Source organism: Heterodontus francisci, chromosome 11 (genome assembly GCF_036365525.1).
Source record: "Heterodontus francisci isolate sHetFra1 chromosome 11, sHetFra1.hap1, whole genome shotgun sequence".
Taxonomy (NCBI): domain Eukaryota; kingdom Metazoa; phylum Chordata; class Chondrichthyes; order Heterodontiformes; family Heterodontidae; genus Heterodontus; species Heterodontus francisci.
The window spans coordinates 110,185,321-110,206,513 of NC_090381.1; the positions used below are offsets into that span (position 1 = coordinate 110,185,321).

Sequence of the window (21,193 nt, forward strand, 5' to 3'; positions counted from 1 at the left end):
ACTGCAAAGGCTATGAGCCCTGACAATATTCGTCAATAGTACTAAAGACCTGTGCTCCAGAACTTGCCACGCCCCTAGCCAAACTGTTCCAGTACACCTACAGCACTGGTAATGTGGAAAATTGCCCAGGTATGCCCTATGCACAAAACGCCAGACATATCCAACCCGGCCAATTACCGCCCCATCTGCCTACTCTCACTCATCAGTCAAGTGATGGAAGGTGTCATCAACAGTGTCATCAAGCAGCACTTGCTGAGCAATAACCTGCTCAGTGACGCTCAGTTTGTGTTCCGCCAAGGCCACTCAGCTCCTGACCTCATTCCAGCCTTGGTTCAAACATGTACAAAAGAGCTGAACTCAAAAGGTGAGGTGAGAGTGACAGCCCTTGACATCAAGGCACCATTTGACTGAATATGGCATCAAGGAGCCCTAGAGAAATTGAAGTCAATGGGAATCAGGGGGAAAACTCTCCACTGGTTGGAGTCGGACCTAAGGCAAAGGAAGATGCGTGTGGTTGTTGGAGGTCAATCATCTGAGCTCCAGGAAATCACTTCAGGAGCTCCTCAGTGTAGTGCCCGAGGCCCAACCATCTTTAGCTGCTTCATCAATCACCTTCCTTCAATCATCAGTTCAGGGATGGGGACGTTCGTGCCACGAAAGTGCCAGGCAATGACCATCTCCAACAAAAGAGAATCTAACCATCTCCTCTTGACATTCAATGACATTACCATCGCTGATTCCCCAATATCAACATCCTCGGTGTTACCATTGACCAGAAACTGAACTGCAGTAGCCAGTGGCTACAAGAGGAGGTCAGAGGCTTGGAATCCTGCGGCAAGAAACTCACCTTAGGACTCCCAAAGCCTGTCTACCATCTACAAGGCATAGGTCGCGAGTGTGATGGAATACTCTCCACTTGCCTGGATGGGTGCAGCCCCAACAACACTCAAGAAACTCGACACCATCGAGGACAAAGTAGCCCGCTTGATTGGAACCCCATCCACAAACATTCACTCCCTCCACCACGGATGCACAGTGGCAGCTGTGTGTATCATTTTCAAGATGCACTGCAGCAACACACCAAGTCTCCTGAGACAGCACTTTCCAAACCTGCGACCACTACTAACTAGAAGGTCAAGGGAAGCAAATGCATGGAACACCACCACCTGCAAGTTGCAATCCAAGTCACACACCATCCTGACTTGGAACTACATCGCTGTTCCTTCACTGTCGCTGAGTCAAAATCCTGGAACTCCCTTCCTCACAGCACTGTGGATGTACCTAGAATGACTGAGCATCCACAGCCGGCTGGGATAGAAAATTCCAAAGGTTCACAGCTCTTTGAGTGAAGATATTTCACCCCATTTCAGTTCTAAATGGCAAACCCTTATTCTTAGTCTCTGAACTCTCGTAATAGAATCCTCACCCAAGGGGGAGCATCCTTCCAACATGCAACTTACATGCTTCAATGAGATTGCCTCTCATTCTTCTAAACACTGGGCGGTATAGGCAGCTATCGTGAATGTACGTAGCAAGGTGGCGTTGGTGGTGATGTCACTGAACTAGTGTTCGGCCCACCGAGTCTGTGCTGACCAACAACCACCCATTTATACTAACCCGAGAGTAATCCCATATTTCCTATAACCTCGCTACACTAGGGGCAATTTACAACGGCCAATTTACCTATCAACTGCAAGTCTTTTGGATGTGGGAGGAAACCAGAGCACCCAGCAAAAACCCACGTAGACACAGGGAGAGCTTGCAAACTCTGCACAGGCAGTAACCAGAATCGAACCTGGGTCTCTGGAGCTATGAGGCTGCGGTGCTAACCACTGCACCACTGTGCAGCCCATTGCATTCCACGTAATGCCCTTGAGATACATGTCCAAATCCGACCATGGAGACTGGTGGAGCTTAAATTGAAGTAATAAATGTTCTTTTAATAAAAAATCAGGAATTGAAAAGTCATCTCAGTAAAACCCATCTGCGTCACTAATGTTACTGAGGGACGTAAATCTGCTGTCCTTTCCTCGTCTGGCCCACATGGGGCTCCAGACTGACAGTAATGTGGTTGACTCTTAACTGCCCTCTGAAGTGGCCTAGCAAGCCACTCTGTTGGCAAGGGCAATTATAGATTGTTAACAAACGCTGGCTTTGACAGTGACGCCCCCCTACCCACCAAGGAGACAAAAATGCGCTTACATGTGAATCATGCAGTGATCACTTAGAAAATGAGACAGGGATGTTATGAAGTATTTCGCTGTCACAGAGGCATTAGTATTCTCTTGAGATATTTATTAATTTCCCGAAGGCAGCCTCAATTACAAATCGGAAAACAAAGCTCCCTCCTGAGATTATTTCTTTCGAAATTTTGAATCCAATGCTCGATCAATTCATTTTACATTCCTATATGAAGAACATAAGCAATATCTTTATCGTATTGCAAGACAATTAATAATAATTAGCTTCAACACAGCGATGTTTCAGCTTATTTTGGGAGTGCTGATGATGAGGCCTTTTGCATGGGGGTCAGATGAGCTAACCTGCACCCTTCGGAAACGATTCCATCTGCCCAACATATCGAAGGATGGGGATGTTGTGCTCGGAGGGTTGTTTCCCATTCACTTGGCCAAGTTTGAGAAGATCGAGTTATTTCGAAAACCACAAGAAGAAACCAAATGTGGAAGGTCAGTTCAATTCTGTAAATGCACACTCAGTTTCGACTAACTTTTAAATGAAAATCATGTTCGCAAATATGCTCATATATGTAGTACATTGTGAGTGACATTTTGCGACATTTGTTTCTTTTATATTGTATTCGGGTTCAGGATGTCAACTACTCTGAACTGCTACATCGTTTAAAATTTACAATGAGTGCAGGCTTTCGAACAAGCAATTTGTACTGCACATAAATAGAAACCGAAACTAGGTGCTCTTAATACAACATCGTCACTGATAAATCCAAGAAAATAATACCTAGAGAATGGATTAGAATGTGGATCTCACTGTTCTTTGCTTTACAAATATTGTTAAATATTATGACGTTCTCTAAATGCCAACTGTGTTTGCCCCTCAGTTTTAGATTAAAGTACTTTCGCCGTGCGCAGGCCATGCTTTATGCAATAGAGGAAATAAACAAGGATGATTATTTTCATTAGAAAGACAGAGGTTGAGGGGGGACCTGATTGAGGTGTACAAAATCATGAGAGGTATAGACAGGTTGGATAGCAAGAAGTTTTTTCCCAGAGTGGGGGAATTCAATTACTAGGGGTCATGAGTTCAAAGTGAGAGGGGAAAAGTTTAGGGGGGATATGCCTGGAAAGTTCTTTACACAGAGGGTGGTGGGTGCCTGGAACACGTTGCCAGCGAAGGTGGTAGACGCGGGCACGATAGCGTCTTTTAAGATGTATCTAGACAGATACATGAATGGGCAGGAAGTAAAGAGGTACAGACCCTTAGAAAATAGGCGACATGTTTAGATAGAGGATCTGGATCGGCGCAGGCTTGGAGGGCCGAAGGGCCTGTTCCTGTGCTGTAATTGTCTTTGTTGTTTGTTCTTTATTCTTGAGACAATTCTCCCCAACATTACTTTGGGCTGCAGGCTTCAGGATGACTGCGCATCCCCAAAGATGGCAACAAAAGTCGCTCTGGCTCTCGTTAATGGGCAGGAAGAAACATATGTGGGTCGAGTCTGCAACGGGTGTCTCAATGTTGCAGGTATTGTTGGTTGCGATGGATACTCAGCAGCTATCGCAGTGGCAAGAATAATGGGTCTATTTAAAATGCCAATGGTGAGATTCGGTGAAATTACTGCAGTCACTATCAAACAATTTGAACCAATTAATTACTAGATGCAAACCTGGAAGTATATTTAAAGTACAGACATCGCCTCTAAATATGCTTATCTCACCCGCATGCAAATTATCTCCTTAATAGTTCCGTATTTCATTGACTGAGGATTAGTTACTTTTCCACGTGTGTATGTCTCAGTAATAGGAACGAATATCCGACTTTAAAAAGAACAATACCAAGTGATTACCATCAATCCAAGGCATTGGTTCAACTTGTGAAGAGGTTTGGATGGACTTGGATTGGAACCATTAGCAGCAACAATGACTTTGGCAGATCGGGAACGAAAGCGTTTATTGAAGCTGCCGTGAGTTTCGGCATATGCGTTGCCTTCTCCGAATCGTTTTCCACAGCGGATCCTGCAGAAAACGTTATGCGAATTGTCAACGTGATAAAAGAGTCAACTACAAAAGTCGTGGTGGCTTTTGCATCATCGTGGGAAATGCCCGTTTTATTTGACGAGATTTTACGGCAGAACCTCACTGGAATACAATGGATAGGAAGTGAAGGTTGGATTACAGCAGATATTATTGCTCCAGATAAAAGATCGAGATTCCTTACTGGGAAAATCGGTACAGCGGTGCGTGCGGTAGAACTCCCAGGACTGCGGTACTTCCGTATCAAGGTTCATCCTTCTCTGTTTCCTGGTAACAGTTTAGTAAGGGAGTTTTGGGAAACTCTCTAATATTGGATAACACTACAAGCCGAGTAGAATCTTCTCAGCTCCCTCAGTGTACTGGAAATGAAACTTTTCATGAAATATACAACGTCTATACTGACCCAACTTGGATGGAGGTTCCTACAATGTATATAAAGCAGTTTATACCTTCGCACACGCACTGCACAGCATGTATTGATGTGAAAATGGCCAAGGGCCTTTTATAAATAATACGTGTGCATATGTTACAGACTTTAAACCGTGGAATTTAGGTCATCTAACCTAATTAATTTAATTCACTTTAATTGCAAAATCAAGTGGAAAAACCGTGAAGTAATGTTTTGGAAATATTGATTGATTATTGTATGAAAAGTACCTTTGGTTGCAGAGAAGTTTTCTAAAGCTTCTCCATTTCATGAAGTCCATACACTTCACAACGAAAACTGGTGAGAACGCGTATTTTGATGACAATGGCAATCCAGTAGCCGGGTACGACTTTGTAAATTTGCAAATCAATACAAACGGCAGCCTGGCAGTAAATATAGTTGGACATTATAATGGGTCTGTTCCTTTGGGGAAAGAACTGGTGTTGAATCCGAAGTACATTGTCTGCAGCGTTTCCTTCATTGAAGATCCCCCATGCAGTGTGCTCTGAAAGTTGTTCTCCTGGATCAAGAAAAACGGCGAGAAAAGGGCAACCAGTCTGTTGCTTTGACTGTGTGGATGGGGAAATTAGTAACAGTACAGGTAAGTTGATGCAGATTTTACTTTCAATATACATGTTTCAGCAAATGTCTTCCGTGCTATCAGAAATGAATTTTTTTTTCATTATTTTCTTATTTTCTCTTAGATTCCATAGACTGCATCAAATGTCCTTTCCTTTACTGGTCCAATGATCAGAATGATCAATGTATACCGAAGAGAATAGAATATCTGGGTTTTGCAGAAATCCTGGGAATTGTTCTGGTGACTCTTGCATTTGTTTGCACTGGAGTGCTGACTTGGGTTGAATTAGAGTGCTATAGTGGAAGTCTGGTAACTGAGGATAATTAAGGATTAATTTTATCTTAAATCTAATCTGTCTTTTATTTAGCAGATTAACTTAACAGTTGCTGTTAGGGTCGGAGAAGGTGACTTTCAGACCAGCTTTAAACAGGGCTCACTCACGCTCTGCTTGCAGCTGCACCTTTTTAATTAGAGAATTGGCTTAAACCAGTTTTCAGGGGCTAGAGTCATTCAGTACAAAAGTGAGCCATCTTACAGTGCTGACTTTGTTTGCTCTGGAGTGCTGACTTGGGTTGCATTAGAGTGCTATAGTGGAAGTTTGGGAACTGAGGAAGTTCGGTGAGGATGGAGTGAGGAGCTCCTTTCATTTCCTACCTGTCTTCAGAGTGAGGGGAGCCGAGAACTTCCAAAGAGCACAGTTGACTGGGAGAAGACTCGGAGGGCGGAGTTCCAGACTGGTAAGTATAAAAAAACTTACCTCTGGTAAAAAAAAAACTGAAAGTGACTTCACAGGAAAGCTGTGACCTGATTGTGTGGTAGGGAATTTTTACTGTATTTGAAAAAAAACATTGATAAAAATTGATGAAAACACTAATTAAATAATTAATAAGTATAGTAACTAAACCAGAGGTAGGAGATTGCTGTATTTAGTGAGCACTTAATATTTATAGTAGGAATCTAGCACTAGGGACCATATAGTTAATTATAACAATTTAGTAAGGATTTAATAAGTATTTAAAATAATTTTAAAGTAATTTATTGATTAGTGCTAGAAATGACAGTTAGAGGTGTGAAGTGCTTCACCTGTGAGAGGTGTGAGGTCCGTGACGCTTCCAGGGTTCCGGACGACTACATCTGCAGGAAGTGTACCCAGTTGCAGCTCCTCACAAACAGCATGGATCAGTTGGAGCGGCAACTGGATGCATTTAGGAGCATGCAGGTGGCAGAAAGTGTCATAGACAGGAGTTTTAGAGAAGTGGTTACACCCAAGATGCAGGCGGATAGATGGGTGACCGCTAGAAGGGGCAGGCAGTCCGTGCAGGAATCCCCTGTGGCTATCCCCCTCTCTAACAAGTATACCGTTTTGGATACTGTTGGGGTGATGGTCTTTCAGGGGAAAACAGCAGCAGCCAGAGCAGTACCACCACGCCTGGCACTGTTGTTCAGCAGGGAGTGACAAAGCACAGAAGAACAATAGTTATAGGGGAGTCTATGGTCAGGAGCACAGATAGGCGCTTCTGCGGACGTGAAAGAGACTCCAGGATGGTATGTTGCCTCCCTGGTGCCAGGGTCAAGGATGTCTCTGAACGGACAGGGGGCATTCTGAAGCGGGAGGGTGAACAGCCAGAGGTTGTGGTACACATCGGTACCAACGACATAGGCAGGAAGAGTGACGAGGTCCTGCAGGGGGAGTTTAGGGAGTTAGGTAGAATGTTAAAAGACAGGACCTCCAAGGTTGTAATCTTGGGATTACTCCCTGTGTCACGTGCCAGTGAGGCTAGACATAGGAAGATAGTGCAGCTAAACATGTGGCTGAACAGCTGGTGTAGAAGGGACGGTTTCAGATATCTAGACCATTGGGATCTCTTCAGGGACATATAGGACCTGTACAAGAAGGACGGGTTGCATCTATACTGGAGGGGCACAAATATCCTGGCTGTGACGTTTGCTAGCGTCACTCAGGATGGTTTAAACTAGTGTGGCAGGAGGGTGGGAGCCAGAGCAGTAGGTCAGCAATTGAAATAAATGAGGGGGAACTAGAAAATAAGGCCAGTAACACTAAGAGGAAGAGCAGGCAAGGAGATGTTGCGGAGCACAGCGGGACTGGTGGTCTGAAGTGCGTTTGTTTCAATGCGAGATGTATAACAGGTAAGGCAGATGAACCGAGAGCTTGGATTAGTAATTGGAGCTATGATGTTGTTGCCATTACATAGACTTGGTTGACGGAAGGACAGGATTGGCAGCTAAATGTTCCAGGATTTAGAAGCTTCAGGCGGGATAGAGGGGGATATAAAAGGGATGGGGGAGTTGCATTACTGCTTAAGGAGAATATCACAGCTGTACTGCGGGAGAACACCTCGGAGGGGTCATGAGGCGAGGCAATATGGGTGGAGCTCAGGAATAGGAAGCGTGCAGTCAGGATGTTGGGGGTTTTCTACAGGCCTCACAACAGCCAGCGGGAGGTAGAGGAGCAGATATATAGACAGATTTTGGAAAGATGTAAAGGAAACAGGGTTGTAGTGGTGGGTGATTTTAACTTCCCCCATATAGACTGGGACTCACGTAGTGCTAGGGGCTTGGATGGGCCAGAATTTATAAGGAGCATCCAGGAGGCTTCTTGAAACAATATGGAGATTGTCCAACTAGGGATGGGGCCGTACTGGACCTGGTATTGGGGAATGAGCCCGGCCAGGTGGTCGAAGTTTCAGTAGGGGAACATTTCGGCAACAGTGACCATAATTCCATAAGTTTTAAGGTACTTGTGGATAAGGATAAGAGTAGTCCTTGGGTGAAGGTGCTAAATTGGGGGAAGGCTAATTATAACAATATTAGGCAGGAACTGAAGAATTTAGACTGGGGACGGCTGTTTGAGGGTAAATCAACATCTAACATGTGGGTGTCTTTCAAACATCAGTTGATTAGAACCCAGGACCAGCATGCTCCTGTGAGGAAGAAGGATAAGTTTGGCAAGTTTCGGGAACCTTGGATAACGTGTGATATTGTAAGCCTAGTCAAAAAGAACAAGGAAACATTCATAAGGGCTGGAAGGCTAGGAACAGACGGATCCCTTGAGGAATATAAAGACAGGAGGAAGGAAGTTATGCAAGGAGTCAGGAGTGCTAAAAGGGGTCATGAAAAGTCATTGGCAAACAGGATTAAGGAAAATCCCAAGGCTTTTTATCCGTATATAAAGACCAAAAACGGAAAGAAGGTACCAGGCCTTCGTTTTGCAAGCTGGAACGTCAGAACTATGCGTCCTGGCCTGTCGAAAAACCTTACACAAATCAATTATTCTCGGAAGACCGCCATCATTAACAACGATAATATAAAAGCAAAATACTGCGGATGCTGGAAATCTGAAACAAAAACAAGAAATGCTGGAATCACTCAGCAGGTCTGGCAGCATCTGTGGAAAGAGAAGCAGAGTTAACGTTTCGGGTCAGCGACCCTTCTTCGGAACATTAACAACAAGCTCAGTAGACTCAAAGTAGACGTTGCAGCACTTCAGGAGACATGCCTCCCTGCAAGCGGATCTCTCAGAGAGCAAGACTACACCTTCTTCTGGCAGGGTAGGTATCCTGAAGAACCAAGACAGCATGGAGTGGGCTTCGCCATCAGAAACTCTTTGCTCAGCATGATCGAGCCACCTGCAAATGGCTCGGAATGCATACTGTCCATCCGTCTGTTCACCGCTTCTATTCAAGTACACCTTCTCAGCATCTATCCTCCAACAATCTGCTCCCCACCTGAAGCTTAAGACCCTTCGACGAGGGTACAAAATCATGAGAGGTATAGACAGGGTGGATAGCAAGAAGCTTTTTCCCAGAGTGGGGGATTCAATTACTAGGGGTCATGAGTTCAAAGAGAGAGGGGAAATGTTTAGGGGGAATATGCGTGGAAAGTTCTTTATGCAGAGGGTGGTGGGTGCCTGGAATCCGTTGCCAGCGGAGGTGGTAGACGCGGGCACGATAGCATCTTTTAAGATGTATCTAGACAGATACATGAATGGGCAGGAAGCGAAGAGATACAGACCCTTAGAAAATAGGCGACAGGTTTAGATAGAGGATCTGGATCGGCGCAGGCTTGGAGGGCCGAAGGGCCTGTTCCTGTGCTGTAATTTTCTTTGTTGTTTGTTCTTTGAACTCCATAATATTATTAGTAGCATCCCCAACACCGAACACCTGTTCCTGCTGGGGGACTTTAGTGCTAGGGTTGGGGCCAACCATGACTCATGGCCCTCCTGCATGGGTGGTATGGCACTGGCAGGATGAATAAGAATGGTCAGAGTCTGCTTGAGTTATGAAACTATCATAACCTCTGCATCACCAACTCATTCTTTTACACTAAATCCTGTCACCTGGTTTCTTGGAGGCACCCAACATCACACCGTTGGCATCAGCTGGACATCATCATCACAAGGTGAACCTCTCTAAATAGCATTCAAATCACTCGCAGCTTCCACAGTGCGGCCGGCAACACTGACCACTCCCTGGTATGCAGCAAGGTTAGCCTCAAACCAAAGAAGCTGCATCACTCCAAGCAGAAGGGCTGCCCGTGCATCAACATGAGCAGAATTTCTCATCCACCGCTTTTACGTAAGTTTCTAATTTCACTTGAAAAAGCCCTTCAACACACTCCCACAGGGGATGCAGATACCAAGTAGGCCCACATCAGAGACGCCATCAATGACTCAGCAATGACCACCTATGGCAAATGTGTGAAGTGGAATGCAGACTGGTTTCAATCTCACATTGAAGAGCTGGAACCTGTCATAGCCGCTAATGCATTGCACTGTTGAACGACAAGAAAGCCCCCAGCGAGTTAACATCCATAGCACTTAAAGTAGCCAGAAGCACTGCAGAAAGAACAGCCAGGCGCTGCACAAATGACGACTGGCAACACCTGTGCAGTCATATTCAGCTGGCCTGACACCAGAAACATCAGAGGAATGTATGATGTCATTAAGAGGGCTTTAGGGCCAACTATCATGAAGATTGCCCCCTCAAATCTAAATCAATGGACACATTCACTGACCGACACAAGCAAATGGACTGCTGGGTGGAACATTATCTTCAATTGTACTCCAGGGAAAATGTTGTCACTGAGACCGCCCGCAATGCAGCCCAGTCTCTGCCAGTCATGGATGAGAACATAGAACATAGAACATAGAACATACAGCACAGAACAGGCCCTTCGGCCCACAATGTTGTGCCGATCCTTTGTCCTCTGTCAAGGACAATTTAATCTATACCCCATCATTCTCCTTTATCCATATACCTATCCAAAAGCCTTTTGAAAGTCCCTAAAGTTTCTGACTCAACAACTTCCCCGGGCAAGGCATTCCATGCCTCGACCACTCTCTGGGTAAAGAACCTTCCCCTGACATCCCCCTTATATCTCCCACCCTTCACCTTAAATTTATGACCCCTTGTAACGCTTTGCTCCACCCGGGGAAAAAGTTTCTGACTGTCTACCCTATCTATTCCCCTGATCATCTTATAAACCTCTATCATGTCACCCCTCATCCTTCTCCTTTCTAATGAGAAGAGGCCTAGAATGTTCAGCCTTTCCTCGTAAGACTTATTCTCCATTCCAGGCAACATCCTGGTAAATCTCCTCTGCACCCTCTCCAAGGCTTCCACATCCTTCCTAAAATGAGGCGACCAGAACTGCACACAGTACTCCAAATGAGGCCTTACCAAGGTCCTGTACAGCTGCATCATCACCTCACGGCTCTTAAATTCAATCCCTCTGCTAATGAACGCTAACACCCCATATGCCTTCTTCACAGCCCTATCCACTTGAGTTGCAACTTTCAATGATCTATGCACATAGACCCCAAGGTCTCTCTGCTCCTCCACATGCCCAAGAACCCTACCGTTAACCCAGTATTTTGCATTCATGTTTGTCCTTCCAAAATGGACGACCTCACACTTTTCAGGGTTAAACTCCATCTGCCACTTTTCAGCCCAGCACTGCAACCTATCCAAGTCCCTTTGCAGACGACAATAGCCCTCCTCGGTATCCACAACTCCACCAACCTTTGTATCATCTGCAAATTTACTGACCCACCCTTCGACTTCCTCATCCAAGTCGTTAATAAAAATCACAAACAGGAGAGGACCCAGAACTGATCCCTGCGGCACGCCACTGGTAACTGGGCTCCAGGCTGAGTATTTACCATCTAAGACCACTCTCTGCCTTCTATCAGTTAGCCAATTCTTAATCCAACTGGCCACATTCCCCACTATCCCATGCCTCCTGACTTTCTCCATAAGTCTACCATGGGGGACCTTATCAAATGCCTTACTAAAATCCATGTACACCACATCCACTGGTTTACCCTCATCCACTTGCTTGGTCACCTGCTCAAAGAATTCAATCAGGCTTGTGAGGCAAGACCTACCCCTCACAAAACCGTGCTGACTGTCCCGAATCAAGCAGTGTCTTTCCAGATGCTCAGAAATCCTATCCCTCAGCACCTTTTCCATCAACTTGCCTACCACCGAAGTAGGACTAACTGGCCTGTAATTCCCAGGGTTGTTCCTATTCCCTTTCTTGAACAGGGGCACAACATTTGCCACCCTCCAATCACCTGGTACCACCCCCGTCAGCAGAGAAGATGAAAAGATCATTGCCAGCGGCTCTGCAATTTCATCCCTTGCTTCCCATAACATCCTTGGATATACCCCGTCAGGCCCGGGAGACTTGTCTATCTTCAAGTTATTCAAAAACCCCAACACATCTTCCCTCCTAACGAGCACTTCCTCGAGCTTACCAGTCTGTTTCACACCGTCCTCTTCAGTAATACACCCCTTCTCATTCGTAAATACCGAAGAGAAGTACTCATTCAAAACCTCACTTATCTCTTCCAGCTCAACACACAGTCTCCCGCTATTGTCCTTGACCGGACCTATGGTCCCCCTAGTCATCCTCATATTTCTGACATACGCGTAAAAGGCCTTGGGGTTTTCTTTTATCCTACCCGCCAAGCATTTTTCATGCCCTCTCTTAGCTCTCCTAATCCCTTTCTTCAGATCCTTCCTGGCCATCTTGTATCCCTCCAGAGCTATGCCTGTGCCCTTTTTCCTCAACTTTATATACGCATCCTTCTTCTTCCTAACAAGACTCTCAACCTCTCTTGTCAACCACGGTTCCCTCACATGACCATCCCTTCCCTGTCTGACAGGGACATGCTTATCAATGGCCCCTACTATCTGCTCCTTGAAAAAGTTCCACATTTCGACCGTGCCCTTCCCTGCCAGCATATGCTCCCAACTTATGCTCCTCAGTTCCTGCCTGACAGCATCATATCTACCCTTCCCCCAATTGTAAACCTTGCCCTGTTGCACATACCTATCCCTCTCCATTACCACAGTGAATGCTACAGAATTGTGATCACTATCTCCAAAGTGCTCGCCCACCAACAGCTCTATCACTTGCCCTGGTTCATTACCTAGTACCAAATCCAATATTGCCTCCCCTCTGGTCGGGCAGTCTACATACTGAGTCAGAAAAGCTTCCTGGACATACTGCACAAACACTACCCCATCCAAACTATTCGATCTAAAGAGTTGCCAATCAATATTTGGGAAGTTGAAATCCCCCATAATTACTACCCTGTGACTTCTGCTCCTTTCCAAAATCTGTTTCCCAATCTGCTCTTCCACCTCCCTGCTGCTATTGGGGGGCCTATAGAAAACTCCCATCAAGGTGACTGCTCCTTTCCTGTTCCTGACCTCAACCCACAGTGCCTCAGTCGGCAGATCCTCCTCGAAAATTCTTTCAGCAGTTGTTACACTATTTCTAACTAACAATGCCACCCCCCCACCTCTTTTACCACCATTCCTAATCTTATGAAAACATCTATAACCAGGTACCTCCAAAAACCATTCCTCCCCCTCACCTATCCACGTTTCAGTGATGGCCACAACATCGTAGTCCCAAGTGCCCATCCACGCCTTCAATTCACTCACCTTATTCCTGATGCTTCTTGCGTTGAAGTATACGCACTTTAACCCTTCTCCGTGCCCATCTGTCCTCTGTGACAGTGCTACCTTCCCCAATACCTCACTACACTCTTTGTCTTTCTGAGTGGACCCACTGGTCCCTGGATTACAAGTCCGGTTCCCATCCCCCTCCCAAACTAGTTTAAACCCTCCCGAACAGTACTAGCAAACCTCCCTCCCAGGATATTGGTGCCCCTCTGGTTCAGATGCAGCCCGTCCTGTTTGAACAGGTCCCATCTTCCCCAGAATGCAGTCCAATTATCCAAGAACTGGAAGCCCTCCCTCCTACACCATTCCTGCAGCCACGTGTTCAGCTGTGCTCTCTCCCTATTCCTAGCCTCACTATCACGTGGCGCCGGCAACAAACCAGAGATAACAACTCTGTCCGTCCGAGCTTTCAGCTTCCAGCCTAACTCCCTAAACTCACTTCTAACATCTGTGCCACCCTTCCTTCCTACGTCGTTGGTGCCAATGTGCACCACGACCTCTGGCTGCTCCCCCTCCCCTTTAAGGATCCTGAAGACGCGATCACAAACATCATGGACCCTGGCACCAGGGAGGCAACAAACCATCCGTGCGTCTCGCCTGCGCCCACAGAACCACCTGTCCGTACTCCTCACCATCGAGTCCCCGATGACTAGTGCTCTCCCATTCTCCCTCCTTCCCTTCTGAGCCACAGTGCAGGACCCCGTGCCAGAGGCCCGGTCACTGCAGCCTGCCCCCGATAGGCCGTCCCCCCCAACAGTATCTAAAACTGTATACTTGTTGTTGAGGGGAACGACCACAGGAGATCCCTGCACTGACCTCTTCCCACCTCTAACTGTTACCCAGCTGCCTTTGATTTGTGGAGTAACGACCTCCGTGTAGCTTCTATCTATCAACCCCTCAGCTTCCCGAATGATCCTCAGTTCATCCAGCTCCAGCTCCAATTCCCTAACACGGTCTGATAGGAGCTGGAGACGGATGCACTTCCAGCAGGTGAAGTCGGCAGGGCCACCGGAGGTTTCCCTCACCTCGAACATTCTGCAGGAGGAGCAATACACTACACTGGCTGCCATTTCTTTTATTCAATTACCCCTTAGTTAAGTACAACTATAGATATTAACAAAAACAGTAAATAGCTTACCTGCTCAGTCCTTTTTGGTTAGAGGAGGAGGGTAAAAAGGGTCTTATTATTAGGTTAGAGGAGGAGGATGGGTGGTAGACACTACATGTGTAGTGGCTCGGGTTTACTCAGCTCCGCACCTTTAAGGAAAATACCTACCCAGGAGTCCTCGCTGCCGACCAGCTTCCGGTTCCTCCGGCGCCAAAAGAAACTCAAAGACAAGGAAAACAGTAAGTAAAACAGTAAGTACTTACTTTTAAAACACAGCTCCTGATGCCTTCACTCACCCACCGAAGAGTCGCTACCTTCTCCTGCTGCTCCGCCGGGAAATGAGGCCGAGTCCACGGAGCTCCGCACCTTTAAGGAAAATACCTACCCAGGAGTCCTCGCTGCCGACCAGCTTCCGGTTCCTCCGGCGCCAAAAGAAACTCAAAGACAAGGAAAACAGTAAGTAAAACAGTAAGTACTTACTTTTAAAACACAGCTCCTGATGCCTTCACTCACCCACCGAAGAGTCGCTACCTTCTCCTGCTGCTCCGCCGGGAAATGAGCTGGACGGACAGCCAACAAAATCGGAACTCAGTGATGCCATTGATTCTCTCGCCAGCGGAAAAGCCCCTGGGAAGGACAGCATTACCCCTGAAATCATCACGAGTGCCAAGCCTGCTATACATTCAGCACTGTACGAACTGCTTTGCCTGTGCTGGGACGAGGGAGCAGTACCACAGGACATGCGCGATGCCAATATCATCACACTCTATAAGAACAAGGGTGACTGCGGTGACTGCAACAACTACCGTGGAATCTCCGTGCTCAGCATAGTCGGGAAAGTCTTCGCTCGAGTCGCTTTAAACAGGCTCCAGAAGCTGGCTGAGCGTGTCTACCCTGAGGCACAGTGTGGCTTTCGAGCAGAGAGATCCACCATTGACATGCTGTTCTCCCTTCGACAGCTATAGGAGAAATGCCGTGAACAACAGATGCCCCTCTACGTTGCTTTCATTGATTTTACCAAAGCCTTTGACCTTGTCAGCAGACGTGGTCTCTTCAGACTACTAGAAAAGATTGGATGCCCACCAGAGCTACAAAGTATCATCACCTCATTCCATGACAATATGAAAGGCACAATTCAGCATAGCGGTGCCTCATCAGACCCCTTTCCTATCCTGAGTGGTGTGAATCAGGGCTATTTTCTCGTCCCTACACTGTTTGGGATCTTCTTCTCCCTGCTGCTCTCTCATACGTTCAAGTCTTCAGAAGAAGGAGTTTTCCTCCACACAAGAGCAGGTGACAGGTTATTCAACCTTGCCCGTCTAAGAGCGAAGACCAAAGTACGGAAAGTCCTCATCAGGGAACTCCTCTTTACTGACGATGCTGCATTAACATCCCACACTGAAGAGTGTGTGCAGAGACTCATCGATAGCTTTGCGACTGCCTGCACCGAATTTGGCCTCACTATCAGCTCAAGAAAATGAACGTCAGGGGATAGGACGTCACAAATGTCCCATCCATAAATATCGGTGACCACAGTCTGGAAGTGGTTCAGGAGTTCACCTACCTCGGCTGAACTATCACCAGTAACCTGTCTCTTTCCAAGCGCATGGAAAAGTCTTCCACAGCTATGTCCAGACTGGCCAAGAGAGTGTTGTAAAATGGAACACTGACACAGAACACAAAAGTCCAAGTGTATCAAGTCTGTGTCCTCAGTACCTTGCTCTACGGCAGCGAGGCCTGGACAATGTACGTCAGCCAAGAGCGACGTCTCAATTCATTCCATCTTCGCTGCCTCCGGAGAATCCTTTGCATCAGGTGGCAGGACTGTATCTCCAACACAGAAGTCCTCGAGGCGACCAACATCCCCAGCATATACACCCTACTTACTCAGCGGTGCTTGAGATGGCTTAGCCATGTGAGCCGCAAGGAAGATGGCAGGATCCCCAAGGACACATTGAACAGCGAGCTTGTTACTCGTATCAGACCCACCGGCCGTTCTTGTCTCCGCTTTAAAGACGTCTGCAAACGCGACATGAAGTCCTGTGACATTGATCACAAGTCATGGGAGTCAGTTGCCAGTGATCTCCAGAGCTGGCGGGCAACCATAAAGGCAGGGCTAAAGCGTGGTGAGTCAAAGAGACTTAGCAGTTAGCAGGAAAAAGTCAGAAGCGCAAGGAGAGAGCCAACTGCGTAACAGCCCCGACAACCAATTTTATCTGCAGCACCTGTGGAAGAGTCAGTCACTCTAGAATTGGCCTTTATAGCCATTCCAGGCGCTGCTTCACAAACCACTGACCACCTCCAGGCGCTTACCCACTGTCTCTCGAGACAAGGAGGACAAAGAAGTAGATAAAGAGCAAGAGCGTAACTAGGAAAAGGGTTGGCCCACTCAAGGACAGAGAAGGGAATCTATGTGTGGAGCCAGAGGAAATAGGCGTGGTACTAAATGAATACTTTGCATCAGTATTCACTGAAGGACTTGGTGGATGATGAGCCTAGGGAAGGGAATGTAGATAGTCTCAGTCATCTCATTATCAAAAAGGAGTAGGTGTTGGGTGTTTAGCAAAGCATTAAGGTAGATAAGTCCCCAGGGCCTGATGGGATCTTCCCCAGAATACTGAGGGAGGCAAGGGAAGAAATTGCTGGGGCCTTGACAGAAATCTTTGCATCCTCATTGGCTACAGGTGAGGTCCCAGAGGACTGGAGAATAGCCAATGTTGTTCCTTTTTTTAAGAAGGGTAGGAAGGATAATCCAGGAAATTATAGGCCGGTGAGCCTTACGTCAGTGGTAGGGAAATTATTAGAGAGGATCCTTCAGTCCAGGATTTACTCCCATTTGGAAACAAACGAACTTATTAGCGAGGGGCAACTTGGTTTTATGAAGAGGAGGTCGTGTCTCGCTAATGTGATTGAGTTTTTTGAGGAAGTGATGAAGATGATTGATGAAGGAAGGTCAGTGGATGTTATCTACATGGACTTCAGTAAAACCTTTGACAAGGTCCCTAATGCAGATTGGGACAAAAGGTGAAGTCACACGGGATCAGAGGTGAGCTGGCAAGATGGATACAGAACTGGCTCGGTCATAGATGACAGAGGGTAGCAGTGGAAGGGTGCTATTCAGAATGGAGGGATGTGACTAGTGGTGTTCTGCAGGGATCAGTACTGGGACCTTTGCTGTTTGTAGTATATATAAATGATTTGGAGGAATATATAGCTGGTCTGATTCGTACGTTTGCGGAAGACACAAAGGTTGGTGGAGTTGCGGATAGTGATGAGGATTGTCAAAGGATAGATCAATATTTAGATCGGTTGGAGACTTGGGCGGAGAAATGGCAGATGGAGTTTAATCCGGACAAATGTGAGGTAATGCATTTTGGAAGGTCAAATGCAGGTGGGAAGTATACAGTAAATGTCAGAACCGTTAGGAGTATTGATAGGCAGAGAGAACTGGGCGTACAGCTCCACATGTCACTGCAAGTGGCAATGCAAGTGGATAAGGTAGTCAAGAAATCATACGGCATGCTTGCATTCATCGGTCGGGGCACAGAGTATAAAAATTAGCAAGTCATGCTGCAGCTGTACAGAACTTTAGTTAGGCCACGTTTCGAATATTGCGTGCAATTCTGGTTGCCACACCACCAGAAGGATGTGGAGGCTTTGCAGAGGGTACAGAAGAGGTTTACCAGGATGTTGCCTGGTCTGGAGGGCATTAGCTATGAGGAGAGGTTGGATAAACTCGGATTGTTTTCACTGGAACGACGGATGTGGAGGGGCGACAAGATAGAGGTTTGCCAAGTTATGAGCGGCTTGGACAGAGTGAATAGTCAGAAGCTTTTTCCCAGGTTGTAAGCGTCAGTTACTGGGGGACATAGGTTTAAGGTGAGAGGGGCAAAGTTTAGAGGGGATGTGCGAGGCAAGTTCTTTACACAGAGGGTGGTGAGTGCCTGGAACCTGCGGCTGGGGGAGGTGGTGGAAGCAGGTACGATAGCGACGTTTATCAGACATCTTGACAATTGGATGAATAGGATGGGAATAGAGGGATACGGTCCCCGGAAGTGCAGAAAGTTTTAGTTTAGGCAGGCATCAAGATCCGCGCAGGCTTGGAGGGCCGAATGGCCTGTTCCTGTGCTGAACTGTTCCTTGTTCTTTTATTTGTTCTTTGATTGGAGTGTGCAAGGCTATCTGAGCTTAGCTTCCTCCTTCTTTTAGCATTAATATGCTTTTTTTTGTGCTCAGTTACATTAATTGGTCAACCCTCTGACTGGTCTTATATTTTACGACACACAGCGTTCGGTGTTACATTTGTCCTTTGTATTTCCTGCGTTTTGGTTAAAACCATCCTCGTGCTGATGGCATTTAAGGGCACGCATCCCAGCAGTAACACGATGAAATGGTTTGGTCAAAAACAGCAGCGTCTAAGTGTTTTCCTACTAACATTCGTTCAGGGTTTAATATGTGCCCTTTGGTTGATGATTGCGCCGCCATTTCCCATGAAGAACACAAACTATTACAGGGTAATTATTATTTTCGAATGCGATGCGGGTTCTTCGGCAGCTTTCTATTCTGTATCAGGTTATATCACTTTGTTCTCGTGCATATGCTTTGTCTTGGCTTTTCTCGCCTGGAATCTGCCAGATAATTTCAATGAAGCGAAATGTATCACTTTCAGCATGCTTATCTTTTGTGCTGCATGGATAACTTTTGTTCCGGCTTCTGTGAGTTCTCCTGGGAAATACACTGTCGCGGTGGAAGTGTTTGCGATTCTGGCCTCCAGTTTCGGATTGCTGCTTTGCATTTTTGCTCCAAAGTGTTACATTATCATGATAACTCCGGAGAAAAATACAAAGAAGAATCTAATGGGTAAAGTGATTGAAAAGCGGCTTTAAAGAACGATAACACCCGCTCGTATGAATCTTCTCTGGCACAAACTATGTACTTCGAAGGATTTGTATAGCAATTCTCTCATATTCTACAAATAGATTCATCTATCAAGCTCAAGTATATGTTTCTAAGTTAGTCCTTTATTGTATCATAATATGCTGGAAGCATCAAATTTAAATTGTAGAATTAAAATTTGACATGCAATCATTAAACATATTAGAGTCAATATCAAGTGGCTTCTGTCCTTATTAGCCTTCAGTACTGGCATTGGTTCAGAGAGTGCTACCTTTGATATCCTGTTCTTTCATGCATTGTTGTGTTGTCTTTTTTCTCGCAGCTGAATCTGTACGATGTTCCTATCAACGTTCCAACATGGTTCCAACATGGACCACAACTTTTGGCAGTTCCCCAGCAGAATGCACTGCATCCGTTCAGTGATATCTTTTTATCCTGGCACCAGGAGTGCAACGTACTCACGCCTGTCATTGCATATCCCCCTGTTTACGGAATCTCCTTTAACATCGATATTTTTAAAAGTTCTTGTGCCTCTTGTAAAGTTAAGTCTTCCATATTGACTGCAACCCCGCGAGGTATCATCATCCTGACTGGTATTCAACACTGACAACTTGTGAGTGCTACATTCCCAGGGAATTCTTGCACTGCCTGCCAGTTCTTCCGAGTCTGCCTTGTGTTCACCCATTCCCTCTGTTCCCGAACGGTGTAACCGCGTGTTCTCTACCTCCAGAAAACATAGCTACTGTATGCAATTGGCGACGTCATCCACTTTTCAAGCTCTGAAACTCTGAGCTGGAGCTACGAATTTGGCGGAACGTCTTGCATCTGTCATTTTCAAGAATGCAAAAATGTTTCTAACAGTTTTCACATGACTCTGGATGTCCATGGGACAGTCCGCGGCTGTCCTGCCATGTCAGTTAAGTTATACAAAACTGTTGAGCTGACATCAGAACCTTAACCATTATTCTAATAATCAGATTGAGCATAGTCAAAATGGATTTATGAAGGGGAAATTATGTTAGACGAACCTGTTGGAGCTTTGTGATGTTACTAACAGAATCGATAAAGGGGAGTTCGTGAACCTGGTATACTTGGATTTTCAGAAGGCTTTTGATAAAGTCGCACACAGGAAATTGGTTAGCAAAATTAAAGCACATGGCATAGGAGATAATATACTGGCATGGATTAAGGATTGGCCAACAGCCAAAAAGCAGAGAGTAGGAACAAATGGGTCATTCTCGCATTGGCAGGCTGTGACTCATGGGGTACCACAGGGATCAGTGCTTGGGCCCCAGCTGTTCAACATATATATCAATGATTTGGAACTAGGGACCAAATGTAATATTTACAAGTTTGCAGATGACACAAAACCAGCAAGGAATGTGTGTTGTGAGGAAGATGCAAAGTGTCTTCAAGGGGATTTGGACAGACTGAGTGAGTGGGCAAGAACGTAGCAGATCGAAAAGAATCTGGAAAAATGTGAGGTTATCCTCTTTGGAAGGAGGAATAGATGAGCAGAATATTGCTTGAATGATAAGAGATTAGAAAGTGTAGATGTACAAAGGGACCTGGGCGTCCTTGTCAATAAGTCACTGAAAGCTAACATGCAGGTGCAACAAGCAATTAGGAAGGCTAATGGTATGTTAGCCTTAATCAGAGGAGCATTTGTGTCCAGACAAAGTGATGTCTTGCTTCAATAGAACCTTGGTTAGACAGCACATGGAGTACCGTGTGCAGTTTCGGTCCCCTGACCTTTGGAAGGATATTATTGTCTTGGAAGTGCAATGAACGTTCACAAGACTTGTTCCCCGGATGGTGGGAGATTCCCATGAAGAGAGATTGTGGAAACTGGGCATGCATTCTCCAGCATTTCGAAGAATGAGAGATGATCTCATTGAAACCTACAAAATACTTAAAAGGATAGACAGGGTAGATGCAGCTAAGATGTTTCCCCTTGTT

At 46.0% G+C, this 21,193-nt stretch overlaps 1 pseudogene; it reads left to right on the forward strand.

The window, feature by feature from the left end:
- The first annotated feature begins 2,478 nt into the window (after positions 1–2,478).
- LOC137375078 (extracellular calcium-sensing receptor-like) lies at positions 2,479–19,841 on the forward strand (annotated as a pseudogene).
- The last annotated feature ends 1,352 nt before the right edge of the window (positions 19,842–21,193 follow it).